Here is a 15,062-nt window from a genome sequence, read left to right on the forward strand (position 1 = left end):
TTCAATTAGACTTCTTCTAGAAGCACTTTTGAATAATCATAACATATTTTAACATTTACCACCGATTCAGAAAGCAGTATCTATGGAGAAGAACCGGCGAGAAACTCCATAGTTGCTCTTTTAGAATCATTAGGTATTCAAAGTATATACCGGAAATTCTGTTGGAGATGCTCTATGATAAGCAATATTACGTAAGGATGTCTCTTTATATTATAATAATTGATTGAGTTGAAGAGTGTTGAATATTTACAAATAACAATATTTAGATTGTGTACGCTTCACATGCTTTTAAAAATTCTGCATCCATTAAACTCAAATCTTCACCAATATACAACCAGCACAACACATTGAACAACAGTTTTCGTGCTACTTTCATTTCTCATCCTTGCAAAAATAATGTAGGTACCACATGGAAACTTGGCAGTGAGAAACGATCAATAGAAAACTTTCAAGTAGTGCATACAATCTAAGGACAAAAAATAGGCCACAAGCTAGCACTCAGAAATATCGAAACCATCTTAAAATCGGGTCAGCACTCCAGGAGATTTCCTTCGGGCATTTACGTATTGAACTTTCTCTTGCCTTTAAACAGCGATTATAAACAAGAGGTTGTATTAGTTTAACTGTTAAATTGAAATCAATAAATTTTTCACTTCTTAGCTAGGTTTTGTGGAGAGAGAGGCTGTTTCCAAGATCTTTGATACTAGTGACAGGTTTTTCGTAAATATTAATAATTTTTAAAAGAATATTAGAATATTGAAGTTGTATGCTTGGTTGGTTATGTCTATGTTTAGTTTTAATAGCATTTCCTATACCTTTTCGTTTTAGTTAGTTTACTTTAGAAGAGTTCTTTCTCATTTTTTCTGCTCCTAATGAATTCATAGCATCAGATAATCCCTCAAACCCTACCTAAAACTGCAAATCCTGCACTACTACTTAGTCATTTAACCGTTTGCTGGCACTAAAATAACTGTCCATTTCCTCAATCACACGTGCACAATGCACTGTCGTCTGTCTAGTCCCGATACAGAATTAGCTGGGTCGTGGACCTGTTTAATGTTTTTACGTCATTTCTAGTAGGAATAAACATGAAAATAACATTTAAAAATAGGAGACAATAAAGGAAAGGTAGAAGATAAGACAAATAAATTTAGGTACCTACTTTAGAATAATTATTGACAGGAAATAAACGTTGTAAATTCTGCGTTGCAGTGAATTCTGTAAGTATAGGGTCCATAAGTGGAAGGAAAACTAAGGTATTGAAAGAGCACTGGTGTGTTCTGTATTGGTAAAATTCAAATATTACCAACTAGTCAATACAAAACTTAATGGTTTACAATTGTTCAGTTTACAAACTTAACTACAGACCTATAATTATACCAAGAAACATAGCTTATTATAAATCGAATAATTTATACAATAATATACCGTAATTTAGATAACAGGCAAACAATACTTATAAATATAGAGAAACGAATATTAACATAGTCTAGAGTCTAGACAACATTGTTTGAACGTTGAACCTCATTCATATGATATTGGGTCAAACCCATCGAGATAGAATGTACTAATGGTCAAACCATTGTATGGATAATGCTATTCTTCACTTATTATGTATGAAAATTCAAAGTTTGTTTGCAATTACTAACAATTTTTATGTAAGTATCTACATTTAGACTTGGCCAGACGAAAGTTATGTTTATCGATATTTATTTGTCACAATACAAGTATTTTTTAATTATTTATTTTTTATGCGACTCCGTGGAAGAGACTAGTTCGCCTATATACGTTTTTATGCTTATTTGTGTCGGTTTAAAGAATTGTTATAATTGGTAGCCTAGTTTTTAAGTTAAATCGAAATTAACAGACTAACAAAAATCTAATCTTCTCTCTGAACTGCAATACAATGTTACATTTATCAAGTTATAACTTATAAGCACCACAATTCACGACGTACGCCCGTGTAAACACACAAATATAACAAATCTATATTTGGTCTGTCGCGTCTATCCGGTCGCATTTATTTATGACAGACGAATGAAATATTGGCTGCATTTTGTCTTCACCTGTCGCTAAATATAACTGAATCTGTGGGGTTCGTTATTTTCGTTTCAAAATTTTGTAATTAAAACAGCTTAGTGCCTAACACTTGCCATCGAGTCACCAACTTTGTTATTTAAAAGAACTAAAGCAATTTGCATTCCTTATGTTACAATTACATATTGTAGGTTTGATGTTCGGAGGACTACGTGGATTATAAAGATTTAAAGTTTGTTTCTCCACGGGTCTGCTATGAAAAATGATTTCACTATTAGATAGAACACATTTATTGAGGAAGGCTATATTATATCATCACGCTAAGCCCAATAGAAGAGGAGCAATTCAGATAAAACCGCGGGGTACAACTAGGTGGTAATTATTAGGTGATTTATTCGCTGACATAATGAAGTATAAAATATAAATGAATTAGTGAGGTACAAATAATTATCAATCCAATAGATACATGTACAGATAAATCAAAATTACATAACAGCTGTGAAAGCACAATAATAGCTAGGTTAAAAACCAAAAACTCGAAAGTGCCATAAGTAACAAAAATAATTTATTTCAAGGCAATTAACGTTCCCATTTAATTGTTTATCTGTCGTCGTATTTTAAAATAAATTGTTCTCTGACATGTGGCGTCTTAAAATATGCCTTTAAATATAGTTTGTTGTTTTTTTTTATGAACAAATCAATTTGGACTTTATTACTGGGAGTTATAGTACTTACTTATTCACTTTGATATCTTTATTTATACAGGGTGTCCCACTATTGGTATACTAAGCGCGAAAGGACTTGTAGTTTTGCATACACTGATCACATGAAAAATACTTAAACAACAAAATTACGTCAAAATTTTTTTTTTAATTTTTCCTGAAAATTCATGTTTTCTTCTCTAGCTTCGCGCAGGAGGCATATACCGCTTCTCTAATGTGAGCATTTTGTCTATGAAAACATAATCTTAAACGATAGCTCACGTGCTGCCAGCAAAGTTGGGCAGGTTGCTTGTTATGGGTGTACACATAGAGTTTTAAGAATTCATCTATTTGAAAAAAAAATGCGTCTGGAATTTTATAAGTATTTTTTATGTACTCAGCATATGCAAAACTATAACCTCCTTTGAGCTTAGTATACCAACAGCGGGACACCCTGTATAATAAAAGTTTAAAAACAAAAGTGATTTCGAACTATTTCATAAATCATAACATTCGTCTTCATTAACGTCTATTTCAATTAAAATACTGGGTTATTTCATTTCTTTAAATTTTAAAACGATTAGATAATACTCGTAGTGATATATTTATGGTGTAAAAGATAACTTGGCAAATTATCTAACGTTCCCAAATTGTCTGAAGCAAAACTCTGCCCACGCTTCTATTAGGCAGAGTTTGTAATGACTGCCATGAAGGTGTTAATTCAATGAATGTTTTACACAACGCCACTCCGATATTATCTGAAGACCTTATAATATGGTGTTTTTATGCTTGATTTGTTTCAGAAGTTAATAAGACGAAAATTTTTAAACACGATTTATTTATTTATCATTATGATACGTATTTAACTATTACTTACATGTTTCGAACACTTAACAACCAACGAGCATAGTCACGGGGAGGCTTATAATTATTTTATAGTAGGTACTAGGTACACAACAAATTACACACATCAAAATCTTATCCCTTATAAGTTATAACCTCTATCTTTCACGCAGCCGGCAGCAGTTGCACCGAATCCCATCTGGTCAACATCAAAGCTATGGGATAGCTGGGATGGGATTGTTTATGGGATTCACTAGTAACCCCACTGTTGAGATGTGATGTTGTTTATTGCTTTGAACTTTGCCATGCACCAATGTTTTGGTTAAGTGTTTTATATCGCTTATTGGGTAGTTATATTATTAAGTATTAACTACGTTTAGCGCATGGTTTCGCTTGTTTGATATCCGAAATAACGTAAAAAATATAACTATCGTTAAGATAATTAATAATTATCATAAATACGTTCAGAAAACACAATTTATATTGTACTAGCTTACCGCCCGCGGCTTCGCCCGCTTTGTCTAAAACCTAATAAATTGTATACTAACCCCTTCCTCTTGAATCACTCTATCTATTAAAAAAACCGCATCAAAATGTAGTGATAACTGATAAGCATCTTCATTTATAATTATTTATTAATTTATACAAACTCTCTATGAATAAACCTTAAACAAATTACACCAAGTTAGGGAACAAAAGAATATAAAGCCTTTCTTCTAAAAGGTATTTCTTCCATGCAACATAAGAGAAGTTTTAGTGATAAATGTACGCATCTTGAAGTATTATATACTTCTTCACATAATTTGTATTATTACATAATCTAAACAAACAGAATCGCGTACAAACATGTAACACAATACCCGGTCCACATAGTCTGTGAAGCTAAACGTTACAACTAGAGTTACAGCTGTATAGGTTACCTGTATGGTGACCACGTATCAGAATTTGGTGGGATTTTTGGAACTGTGTTATTTACATAATCTAAACAAGCAGAATCGCGTACAAACATCTAACACAAAATCGCTACTACTAGAAATACAGCTGTATAGGTTATCTCATACCTGTAGGGTGACCATGTATCGAGATTTAATGGTAGATTGTGAGTGGTTAACGTTGTATTAATAAACCTATCACATGAATTTGTCCATAACATATTTTATTATTAGCAATAAAAATCGATAGCAAATCAGTAATGATTGCTAAATACTTTTTGTTGTTACAAGTTACTTCATTATGACGTATAGAATCGAAATTCAAACAAATTTGTTCATTGTTTTTATATATTTATCATTTAAAGCAATTTGCTAGAGTTTTCAATAGTCATACTAGTAGTAAAATAAATAAGAAACAATTGGGAAACAAATCATACAATTTCAGTAAGTTTAAATTCATAAAATATGAACAATTGAAGCCGGGCCAGACCGGTTTGATTTGACTGAACCACTTTGAATTGTAATAATCAATTTATCCTTGAAATTTTATAGCACTAGACATTGCAATTCACCCTAGGTTCATTTCTATAAAAATAAGTCGAAGAGTAGCTATTATATTGAAAAGTAAATTCTTCATAGAATTCATAAAAGAATAACAACACGTTATTCTACCACATTATCGTTATTTGAAATATTATCGCCGCAGAACGTTGGTATCTCATATGATTCATATCGTATGGAATCAAAAATCACTGTTCACAGTCGCGAAAATCATCTAAATAAAAAAAGTCCGACGATGTTGACTAGGTACCAATAGATTACGTCATGAACATTTATTTACTGATCTTACTTATCAACTAAGTTACTAAGTTATACATAACCTCGATAAATTTAGTAGAACACTGTGAACTGACCTTGACCTTAAGAGTCAAATATTTCATATTTATGGTGGTACATACATCATTCACTTCCTGATTACAACTAAACTACAGAGCATAAACATTTAACCAAAATGAAGTGTTTGATTATCAATTTCCAAATTTATACTTGATATTTAATATCCAATTTTCGTTGTCCAATTGTATCATAAACTAGCGGTCCACCCCGGCTTCACCCGTAGTACATGCTTAAGATTTCACTCCATTAAAATTATCCTCGTACTTCAAGGAATATTATAAAGAATTAACGAAATCGGTTCAACCGTTCTCGAGTTCGCTTATCAACACATTTAGCGATTCATTTTTATTTGTATAGAAGATTACATTTCATTAAAGACACGCTCCTATTTACGAACGTCAACACATCAAAATCTGGGTCAGTCCGGTTAAAACCTACATCTCAGTGTCCCTACAGAGACCTAGGAATCTCGTTTCACTGTAACGAGATAAGTCGATTGAGACGTGATAATTTGCGGTGCACGCGTTTAGACTGGCTACTGTGTGTGGTTTTAGTTGTAATTTAAGATGAAAACATTTTATAAACAATGTAATAAATTTTAAGATTCATTTTCCTCATGTTGCAGGCAAATATCTCACAATTTTTTTCGAAACTTACTTTTTAACATATTTACATGGTAAAGTGTTTGCTGTTGGAGAAATACCCTCTTGAATTAAGCGTATTCATTCTCTTTAATCTAAGAACACATATAGGATAAGACTATAGGTAAATCATATTTTGGTAAAGTCACTGCCATCATGACGTCATCTTAACCATGTAATATGAGATCACCTAGTAAATGACCAGGAAAAACTAAAAATGCGACCTTAATATCCTTATAACACGCCAATACTTAAAGAAACATTATTTCAACGGATGCTTACATTATATATCACAAAGTACACATCTTCTCCACAATACGATCTGATAAGCGCTAAGCATTGAGGTACTGAATTGCCTATTCAATACTTAACGAGAAATCATTGTATGTTTATTCAATTAATTATAATTGGTTGTGAGAAACGATGCATCTACTCTAGCATACATAAACATAAATCTATAAAATAGGATTAACATAATATGTTAAATATTATGTTTTTTTATGTATCAAACTTGTTGTGGCAATAATGAATAAACGTATTCATTCATTCATTCAAAAGTTCATACCTATCACCATTTCATTTTTAGTTTTATAGCATTCATAGAGTTATAAATAAGAATAAAAAATAATAGACAAAGATTCAGGAGGCATCCCGCCTTGCGATCAAATTTTTCAACATTTCTCATCTATCACCATAATAAATTATCGTACAGACATCATAAAATTCGCAAATTCATAACGTGAAAAACCAAGCGTTAGTCCGATTTCTATCAGATATTATATATAGTAAATCCTCATTTAAGTCGAATTATGGACAGCCAAACGAAAACTGAACCATCATTATTAAGTTGCAATCAATTTTTGAAATTATACAGCTCCAATTCATCACTCCTATCACCTTACCCTTTGACAAATATCCCATATGTTTATATGGAATATTTATAAACAAACAGCATCCACCGATCTTATTATAACATTGAATCACTTCCAGTGAAAGTGCGTAATGTTCCAGCTGAGTCACGTCTGTTTGTCTTGTGTCACACTCGGTCAGCTGTGCTTTCTAATCTGTGCTTTGAAACTGGAGCGAAATTCGATGCTAGATATTTTGCACAGATTATCGTAAGAGGTCATTTGTTAAAAAAAGAGCCTCACTATTACCTGCGATAATGTTCAAAATCAAAATGTGACAATTCTAAACATAATCTTAGGCACAGCATTTTCACAATTACTGGGGCCTTAGACAAAGTAACAATTAAAAAACGATAACGAAGTTAGAAAAGGCAAATGTATGGGATTGACATACGCCGCGTTAGATCACGTGGTCTATCTAATGTCAATCCCATACATTTTTCCTTTTCTAACTTCGTTATCGTTTTTTAATTGTTACTTTGTCTACGGGCCCAGGACTGCTTTTTATTTGTTATTTAGGATCATTATTTTTTTTCTACAACCGAAGGTCAACATATTAAAAAGAAAGAGCAACGTCCGAACTTTAACCTAAATGTAATGTTTACAACTGAGAAAACTTAATTTTAAACACATAATTTTGAATTTGATATTTTTGGTTTTGTGGCATTCAAATGCTTTATAAATATTATTTTGTCAAAATTACTTAAATGTTAGCGATTTTATAACACTAAAATTGTTTAATCCAAACCAAGGAACCTGTTCACACATAAAGCTTCATTTACTTCGAATCGCGCCACAAAACTACCCTCATCTATTAAAAACAGACGTTTCCGCTACGACACACAAAGCTATACCAATTAAATCTAGCCGTCCGTCTCAGAGCGACAGATAAACAAACAAAAATAGCTCAGTGTGAATCAGTCGACTCAGAAATGGGAATTAGTCGAAATAAACGCTTAGCTATCATTCGCTCATCGCGGCTTCGCGTCAAAGACTAAAATGCAATGCTTTTATGGAATTATTGGTTAAGAACGTGTCGACTGAAATTAAGGGAAGCTTCGAACCTTTTGAAATGGAATGGCACTTTGATGAAGGACACAGATTGAAACGGATGCAATGAAGACGACCAATTAAAATTTTTACATCGATTTTTTATCATGATATTCATAAAAAATTATTGCTCATAAGTGTTTTTTAGCATCGCTACTGTTTAATTATCTAAGTTGTACGCTATCCTTTGATAGATTAATAATTTGATGATGTAAATTGTAAACAGTAAATTTTATATGCTTAATAAAAAACTATAATTTTATCGGCACTTAAAAACCTCATTACAAATTATACAAGCTGTAATAGTGGTGGTGAAATAATTCCTTAGTGAATACAAACATAATATAATATGTACATAATATATTGGAATATAAAACTGAATTATTTCTATAATATTGTTAGCGCATGAAGCATATTATGAAGAATATCTCCAATAATTGCCAAGAAGTTGGCAAGTTTGTAGGGATGCTAATTTATATGTAAAGTAAAAGCATATTCTTGTACAATTATTACAAATTACTTGTGGATTGTCTGAAAAAGTTTATTGACTTGGGCATATCTGTTCTTGTATAGGACACGTGTCCTATTTGCTGTTCGTCTTTTAGGTAATTACAATAAAACATCTTTTTCCATCGATTAATTAAAACACAATCTTTTCAAAGCTCTTCATCATTAATTAAAATATTCTCTCAAAGTCATGACACACGATATTCCGAACATTTACACCCCATTTCGTACTTCCATCTAATTATATTCGAAGACGTGTCATTTGTAAAGTAACTTTACTCGTTTCAGATTAATTTCAGTCTGAATTTGTCATCTGTAATGAATCAATGCTTTCAACATCAAACGAACATGAACAACTGCTCCATTGCTTTGAGATGCTCAAATCTATACTTAATATTATAAAGCTGAAGTTTGTTTGTTTGAACGCGCTAATCTCAGGAACTACTGGCCCGATTTGAAAAATTCATTCATAGATAGCCCATTTATCGAGGAAGGCAGGCTATACATCATCACGCTAAGACCAACAGGAGCGAAGCAATGCGGGTAACACCGAGGGCACAGCGAGTTACATATATAATCGTTTACCTGTTTTATATATTTACGGGTAAAAAATATAATGGTTAAAAATATAATGCCGGCAGATATAATATTAAACAAAAGATAGAAACATATACATATAAAAAATAAAAAATGCACCGTTTAAAGAACGTTTTAAGTTAAATGACTTCGTGTCGCAAACATAAAAAATTGAGTTATCGGTAAATGACCTAAAATACTAATGTTATGCGAAAATATTTTCTGTTGATTTGCAATAAGGTACCTTTTACTTTCAAAATGTTATTTAGATAAGTTTCAAGTTAAATCCGAAGTTTAGACCATAAAAATTTTCAGTAACGCAGACGTTTCATACTTTTTTTTTTAATTATTTCTTACAATGTAAAAGCGTATGAAGCAAACAGATAGAGGAATTTTCATACGATTATAATATGAACACACTTATTATTACTGTTTACATAATATGTAAAATCGACAAATCAATAATTAATCGTAGTTACTATAGTTCTAGTAGACCACAGGTTAACATATTACAACTGAAAATAGTTTCGATAAACAAGTTTTGATTGTTATTCTTGAAGTTCTTAATTACCCAGTGTTATAGAACCATAAATACATATTTAAAGTTATTTTAACTACTTCTTCACAGATGTTCATTCCCACTTACATGTAGCTTAGTTTCACCACATCAAAGTATCAAATAAAAACGGAGTAGCGAGACATAAAAATTTGCCCTATATCGCATCTGCGCAATCTAATCTATGATATAAAGTGCATTGACCTATAGTTGCATCATTTTTCCTAATTGTGCCCGCATTCTGTCCGTTTGATCTATTTCATATTGTTTACGTGGCTTTGGTTTTGATGTTAATGTGTTGTTTGACTTCTCACATATGCGGAAATGAAAAAAAAAACTGTTTTGCTATGCATGCCATTTTTTTAAAAATTGCAATTGTGTTAAGTTTTTGAATACTTGTGAATATTTTTAACTTGGTTTGGTAAGAACATTATATTGTTAAATAAATAAATTATTGTTAAGTGTGTACTGTTAAATTTATATCAGTTCAGAGTAACTAATAGATTATGAAATGGAGGAAATCGTCTGCCATTGAAATCAACTGAAGTTATTTATTCATTATTCTTTACCAATTTATCCTTATGAAGGTTACTTTGATTAAATGTTTATTAATCGTTATTTTCATTATGTATTAATATCTTTACCTTTAAAGCTAAAATACTGAAGTATTTTCAATAAATTTATGCAGAGTTAATAAATAACAATACCATCCCAGCAGATACTTATACTCTGCATACATAAATTGTATGATTTTAAGTACTTTTGAATTTTTGGTCACAATCAAAGTAACTACATTGGTGCTAAAGTCAAACCACAAGTCAATGAAACAGGAGACTTCTAGAAGCACATTAGAATGGTCATAACATAGATTTAAATTTTAAACCAACAAGTCTTCTAACTGCGTAGAAAAAGTGTACTTGCGTACACGATATTACATAAAAAGCAATAAAAACACTGCACTATCTTAACTTACTTGCAGTAAGGTTTCGCGGGCCTTGAAACCGGATCACAATTATACTTAGGGTTGTCACCCATGTTTTATTTAAGTAATGGACGTTATTTCAGGTCATTGTAATATGTATGAGAACAATAAATACTAACAATAAATAGTACTAGCTGTTCCCCGCGGTTTTACCCGCATTGCTCCGCTCCTATTGGTCTTAGCGTGATGATATAATAGCCTATAGCCTTCCTAGGTACATGGACCATCTAACAGTGAAATATTTTTTCAAAACAGGCCGGTGGTTCCTGACATTCGCCCGTTCAAGCATATAAGTATCGACTATAGACGATGAAACAAGATAAGCAGACATCTTATAATTTTTTAATAAATAAATTTATCAAGCATATATATTTTTTTTAAATTTGACCTGTATGATAAATTGCACTTTATTTTAATACTATACATTTTTTTCTTTCTTGCCAACAATATACTTTAATTACAAAAAGGTGGCAAGTGGCAACCCTAACCCTCTTACGTGGGCTGTCTCGTGTGTTAGATCTATAGAATTCCTCACAAGGTCGATGTTTTGAGGTTGTATGTAACAACTAACAAGGGCTTTGTTTAAATAGCTTTTGTCATGATCATTTTGATTATACCCACACTAATTGTTATACTTATTTTAAATTGTATAAAATACGTAAGTACGAGAGAATTTTGTATAAAAAATAATAAAAGATTTAATAAATATACGATAAAAAGAAATTTGGTTTCGTAAGTATGAATATATAATAAGTATGTACTTTAAATACGGTATACCACGATGTCAGGATATTACTCGCGGAAAAATTCGTCGGTAAGAATCCGACATAACCCACCGGCCCCACCGCTCCTTCCCCGGAGACCGTCGGGTATTCATGCAAGATTTACCCACTTAAAAAAAGGATATTATTTATTACGCAGGTATAATGTACATGATATGGCATTAGTAGTGTGCAATTTGGGATACATAATTATTATTTTACTAGCTTTCCACCCGCAGCTTCGCCCGCGCAGTCAAAGAAAAACCCGCATAGTTCCCGTTCCCGTCGGATTTCCGGGATAAAACCTATCCTATTTCCCGGGATAAAAAGTAACCTATGTCCTTTCTCGGATATCAAAATATCTCTATACCAAATTTCATGCAAATTGGTTCAGTAGTTAAGGCGTGATTGAGTAACAGACAGACAGACAGAGTTACTTTCGCATTTATAATATTAAGTATGGATTTTATCTTATTGCCACGATCAAAAATCTCATTCATATGCTTTTAAAGTATAAACCAACATGTTATTTAGTATAATATTATGGCAAGTTAATAAACAAACAAAAAATCATGATTTAATTACCATCTTGAGCGTATAGCATGTGGCAGTTCAGCTAGAAATGGTTCATATCACATGTCACCTCGAAACACGTGGTCGAATGCTATCTAGCGATCTACTAATTGTTTACGCCAGCGGTTCCCGAATTCTTTTGGCTTCGGAACCCTTTTTGTTTCACCATTTTTCGGCGGAACCCTAGCTTTTAGTAAGAAGTAAACTAAAGACGGAAATACACTTACATCTCGTGGCGTGTGGTAGCGCGCCAGAAGCATATCGGTTTCATACATTTAATATGGTTAAAGACATACTTGTATGCCTTGTCGTGTCACGTCCTGTCAAATGTATGAAAACGTATGATCCTGGCGCGCCACGACATGCCACGCCACGTAAGTATATTTCCGCCTTAACAGCAACATTTTTTTTCGTGAAATCACACCATCTGAGGCTTTTTGGATTGGTGTCCGCAAAGTTTGATGTTAAGAGAAAGACTTTTTAAGATAAAAATATTTACTTAGTTAGAAGAAAAGGTAATTACAAAAATTTTAATGTGATGAATGAAATCTCTTCATAGTTTTCCTTAAAATTACATCGAAGTCAGGTTTTATGTCCGACAATTGGATGCGGAGGTCTGGTGCAGCATTCAACCTACTCCTAAACTTATTTTTCGTGTAGGCGTACGCTGAAAACCCAGCCTCGCATCTGTAAGTTGTCACAAATGGGAGTAATGCTATGATAGCTTTTTCAGCAATGCCCGGGTATTCGTTTTTCAGGCCAATCCAAAATTGACTCGGGTTCATGATAGCTTCAGATTCGAAAAGTTGTTGGAGTGTGGATGAATTTTTAATATCAATAAAATTTTCATATTCCAATACAGTCAGTGTTAAAGGTTTGGTACTAATCCTAAATGGATTTCGGACCCATTCGATTTCCCGTAACCGAAGCTTTTCTTCTGGAAAATATTCCTCCAAAGATGTTTTTAGGTTTGTCAAATGTTCACGTATACTTATCTCTACGTCTGTAGCGATTTGAAGATGATTATATTTTTTGAGAAATTGCTCAAGTAGTGGAAAACACTCATACCCTTTTTTGTCCAAGACATTCAATCCACAAGGCGATTTTCTCTTTCAATGAAGATACTTTGTCCCTTACTGTAAATATGGTTATCATTCTTCCCTGCAAAGAGCTGCTCACTGTGTTCAGTTTATCAAATATGTCAGCCAAATAAGCCAATCTCATCAACCATCGCTCGTCTCGTAACAGTTCAAGATAGCTAGCACTTGCAGACGAAGGAAGGCGAAGAAGGACAATTTAATATTATCACAAGTGAAACGATTTACAATATGGAAATCTTGAATTTTCGCGGAACCCCTGAGGGTCTTTCACGGAACCTCAGGGTTCCGCGGAACACCTTTTGGGAACCGCTGGTTTACGCCATGTGTTGTGTGTGATTACATTATGGACTTGAGGATTTAAAGGTGCGTGTAACATTTAATTGATTAGATATTTATATCATTGATACATATTATACAAGTTATTCATAACTATAACCACTAAAATCGATGAACGACGATATCGTGAGGAAATTAGTATCGTTTGGTGCATGAACCACGATTTGAAAAATGTATTATGTCTATGGTGAGCTTTGCTATAATTAGCAACACTAAAGTGTTTTTTAATACATTTGAAAATTTATAAATTCACCAAGAATATTTTTATCGCAATAAGAAGGACATTTTCTGCTCACACACTGAACAATAAATTACCACATTACTCTCCAGTCTTATTATTTAATACAAAATTGACCTTATAAATTAAAAAGAAATTGACAATATTGTTCAAATTTTAAAACACTCCCGACACCATATTTGGGCGACGACAAATGAGCTATGAGCAATGAGCTATCACATACAATTACATCGAAGTAGAATTACAAATTACAATTACAATACGCAATACTTCCATTAGAGCAATCTACAATTGTAATTAAATCTGAGATTGCGGAAAGATTACACTGATCACTTTATAATAAGATCTATTGTGACATCTTTGGTGTTTTTTCTGACTTCTGTTGTGTCCAACTTATGACGTTGTTATTGTATTCATTCAAAGATTTTTAAAAATATTTTTTCTTGTTTCAAGTATTTCGCGCGAAGCCGAACAATACTGTATGATCACATGTATGATTAAGTACCTAACCGTAGAAAACACTCCTTACAAATATAAATGTGTGTGTGTTTGTACTTTGTTCGGTATTTCATCGGAAAAGGCCTGTATTGATTTTGATAACACGCATAAAACATTTTGTTTATAACCTATAATCTAGATTCTACCTACCTATTCTTTTTATTTTCCATCTACATAAAGATAAAAGTTCAATTATTACATTCTTGAGACATAACTGACAACACAACGTTTCAAAATGCCAATTTCCGGACGAATTCCGGTAAAACCTAGTGTTCACATAAATAGCTGTTACAGGATATATTTCCTACAACTCAGATAACACCTACAAAGATAAGATCACGACAAATAGCGAAACATATAATTTTTCGCTCCGTTACGCATCCGCACCTGAAAATATTTGAAAAAAACAACCGAAAGAGAACCTTAAACCAACGTAATAAAGTTCAATTTATACTTCAAATATACAAGATTCAAGACTTCAACTGCAAGTTATAATCGACTTAATGCTTCGGTAATAGAGTTCAATTTACCTTTTCAATGAATGATATAACTCGATTATCTAATCTTGATAATTTGTATTGTACTGAACCAGACTGCATTTCGACCTTAATGTTTAATTGAATTTACTTTCTTTTTAATGCACGTAAATTACTTGGGACATAAAAATTGATATTGATCTACTGACATTTTATTGTGAGAAATAAAGGATTTGTTAATCTGTCTCTCGGTAGACCGTGACTCATGCGAACACACTATCTACTTTTGTTATCATAATAGTTTCCAAGTATTTATATAAGACGAAACTCTTTGCACAATTGACAATACTTTATTTATAATTAAAAAAAAATAAAACGTATGGTTGTAATCTTGGTTATACAGTGAAACCTGGTTAAGTGAGACATCAAGGGACCTGCAATGTCGTTTCA

At 32.4% G+C, this 15,062-nt stretch overlaps 1 protein-coding gene across 1 annotated transcript in view; it reads right to left on the reverse strand.

Moving 5' to 3' along the window:
- LOC149476496 (uncharacterized) overlaps positions 1-15,062 on the reverse strand; it is an 82,288-nt gene that overhangs the window by 36,935 nt on the left and 30,291 nt on the right. The window lies entirely within an intron of this gene.

Source organism: Colias philodice, chromosome 27, assembly GCF_061535455.1.
Source record: "Colias philodice isolate Cphi_HAF_F1 chromosome 27, ilColPhil1 Martin Lab GWU primary, whole genome shotgun sequence".
NCBI classification, from domain to species: domain Eukaryota; kingdom Metazoa; phylum Arthropoda; class Insecta; order Lepidoptera; family Pieridae; genus Colias; species Colias philodice.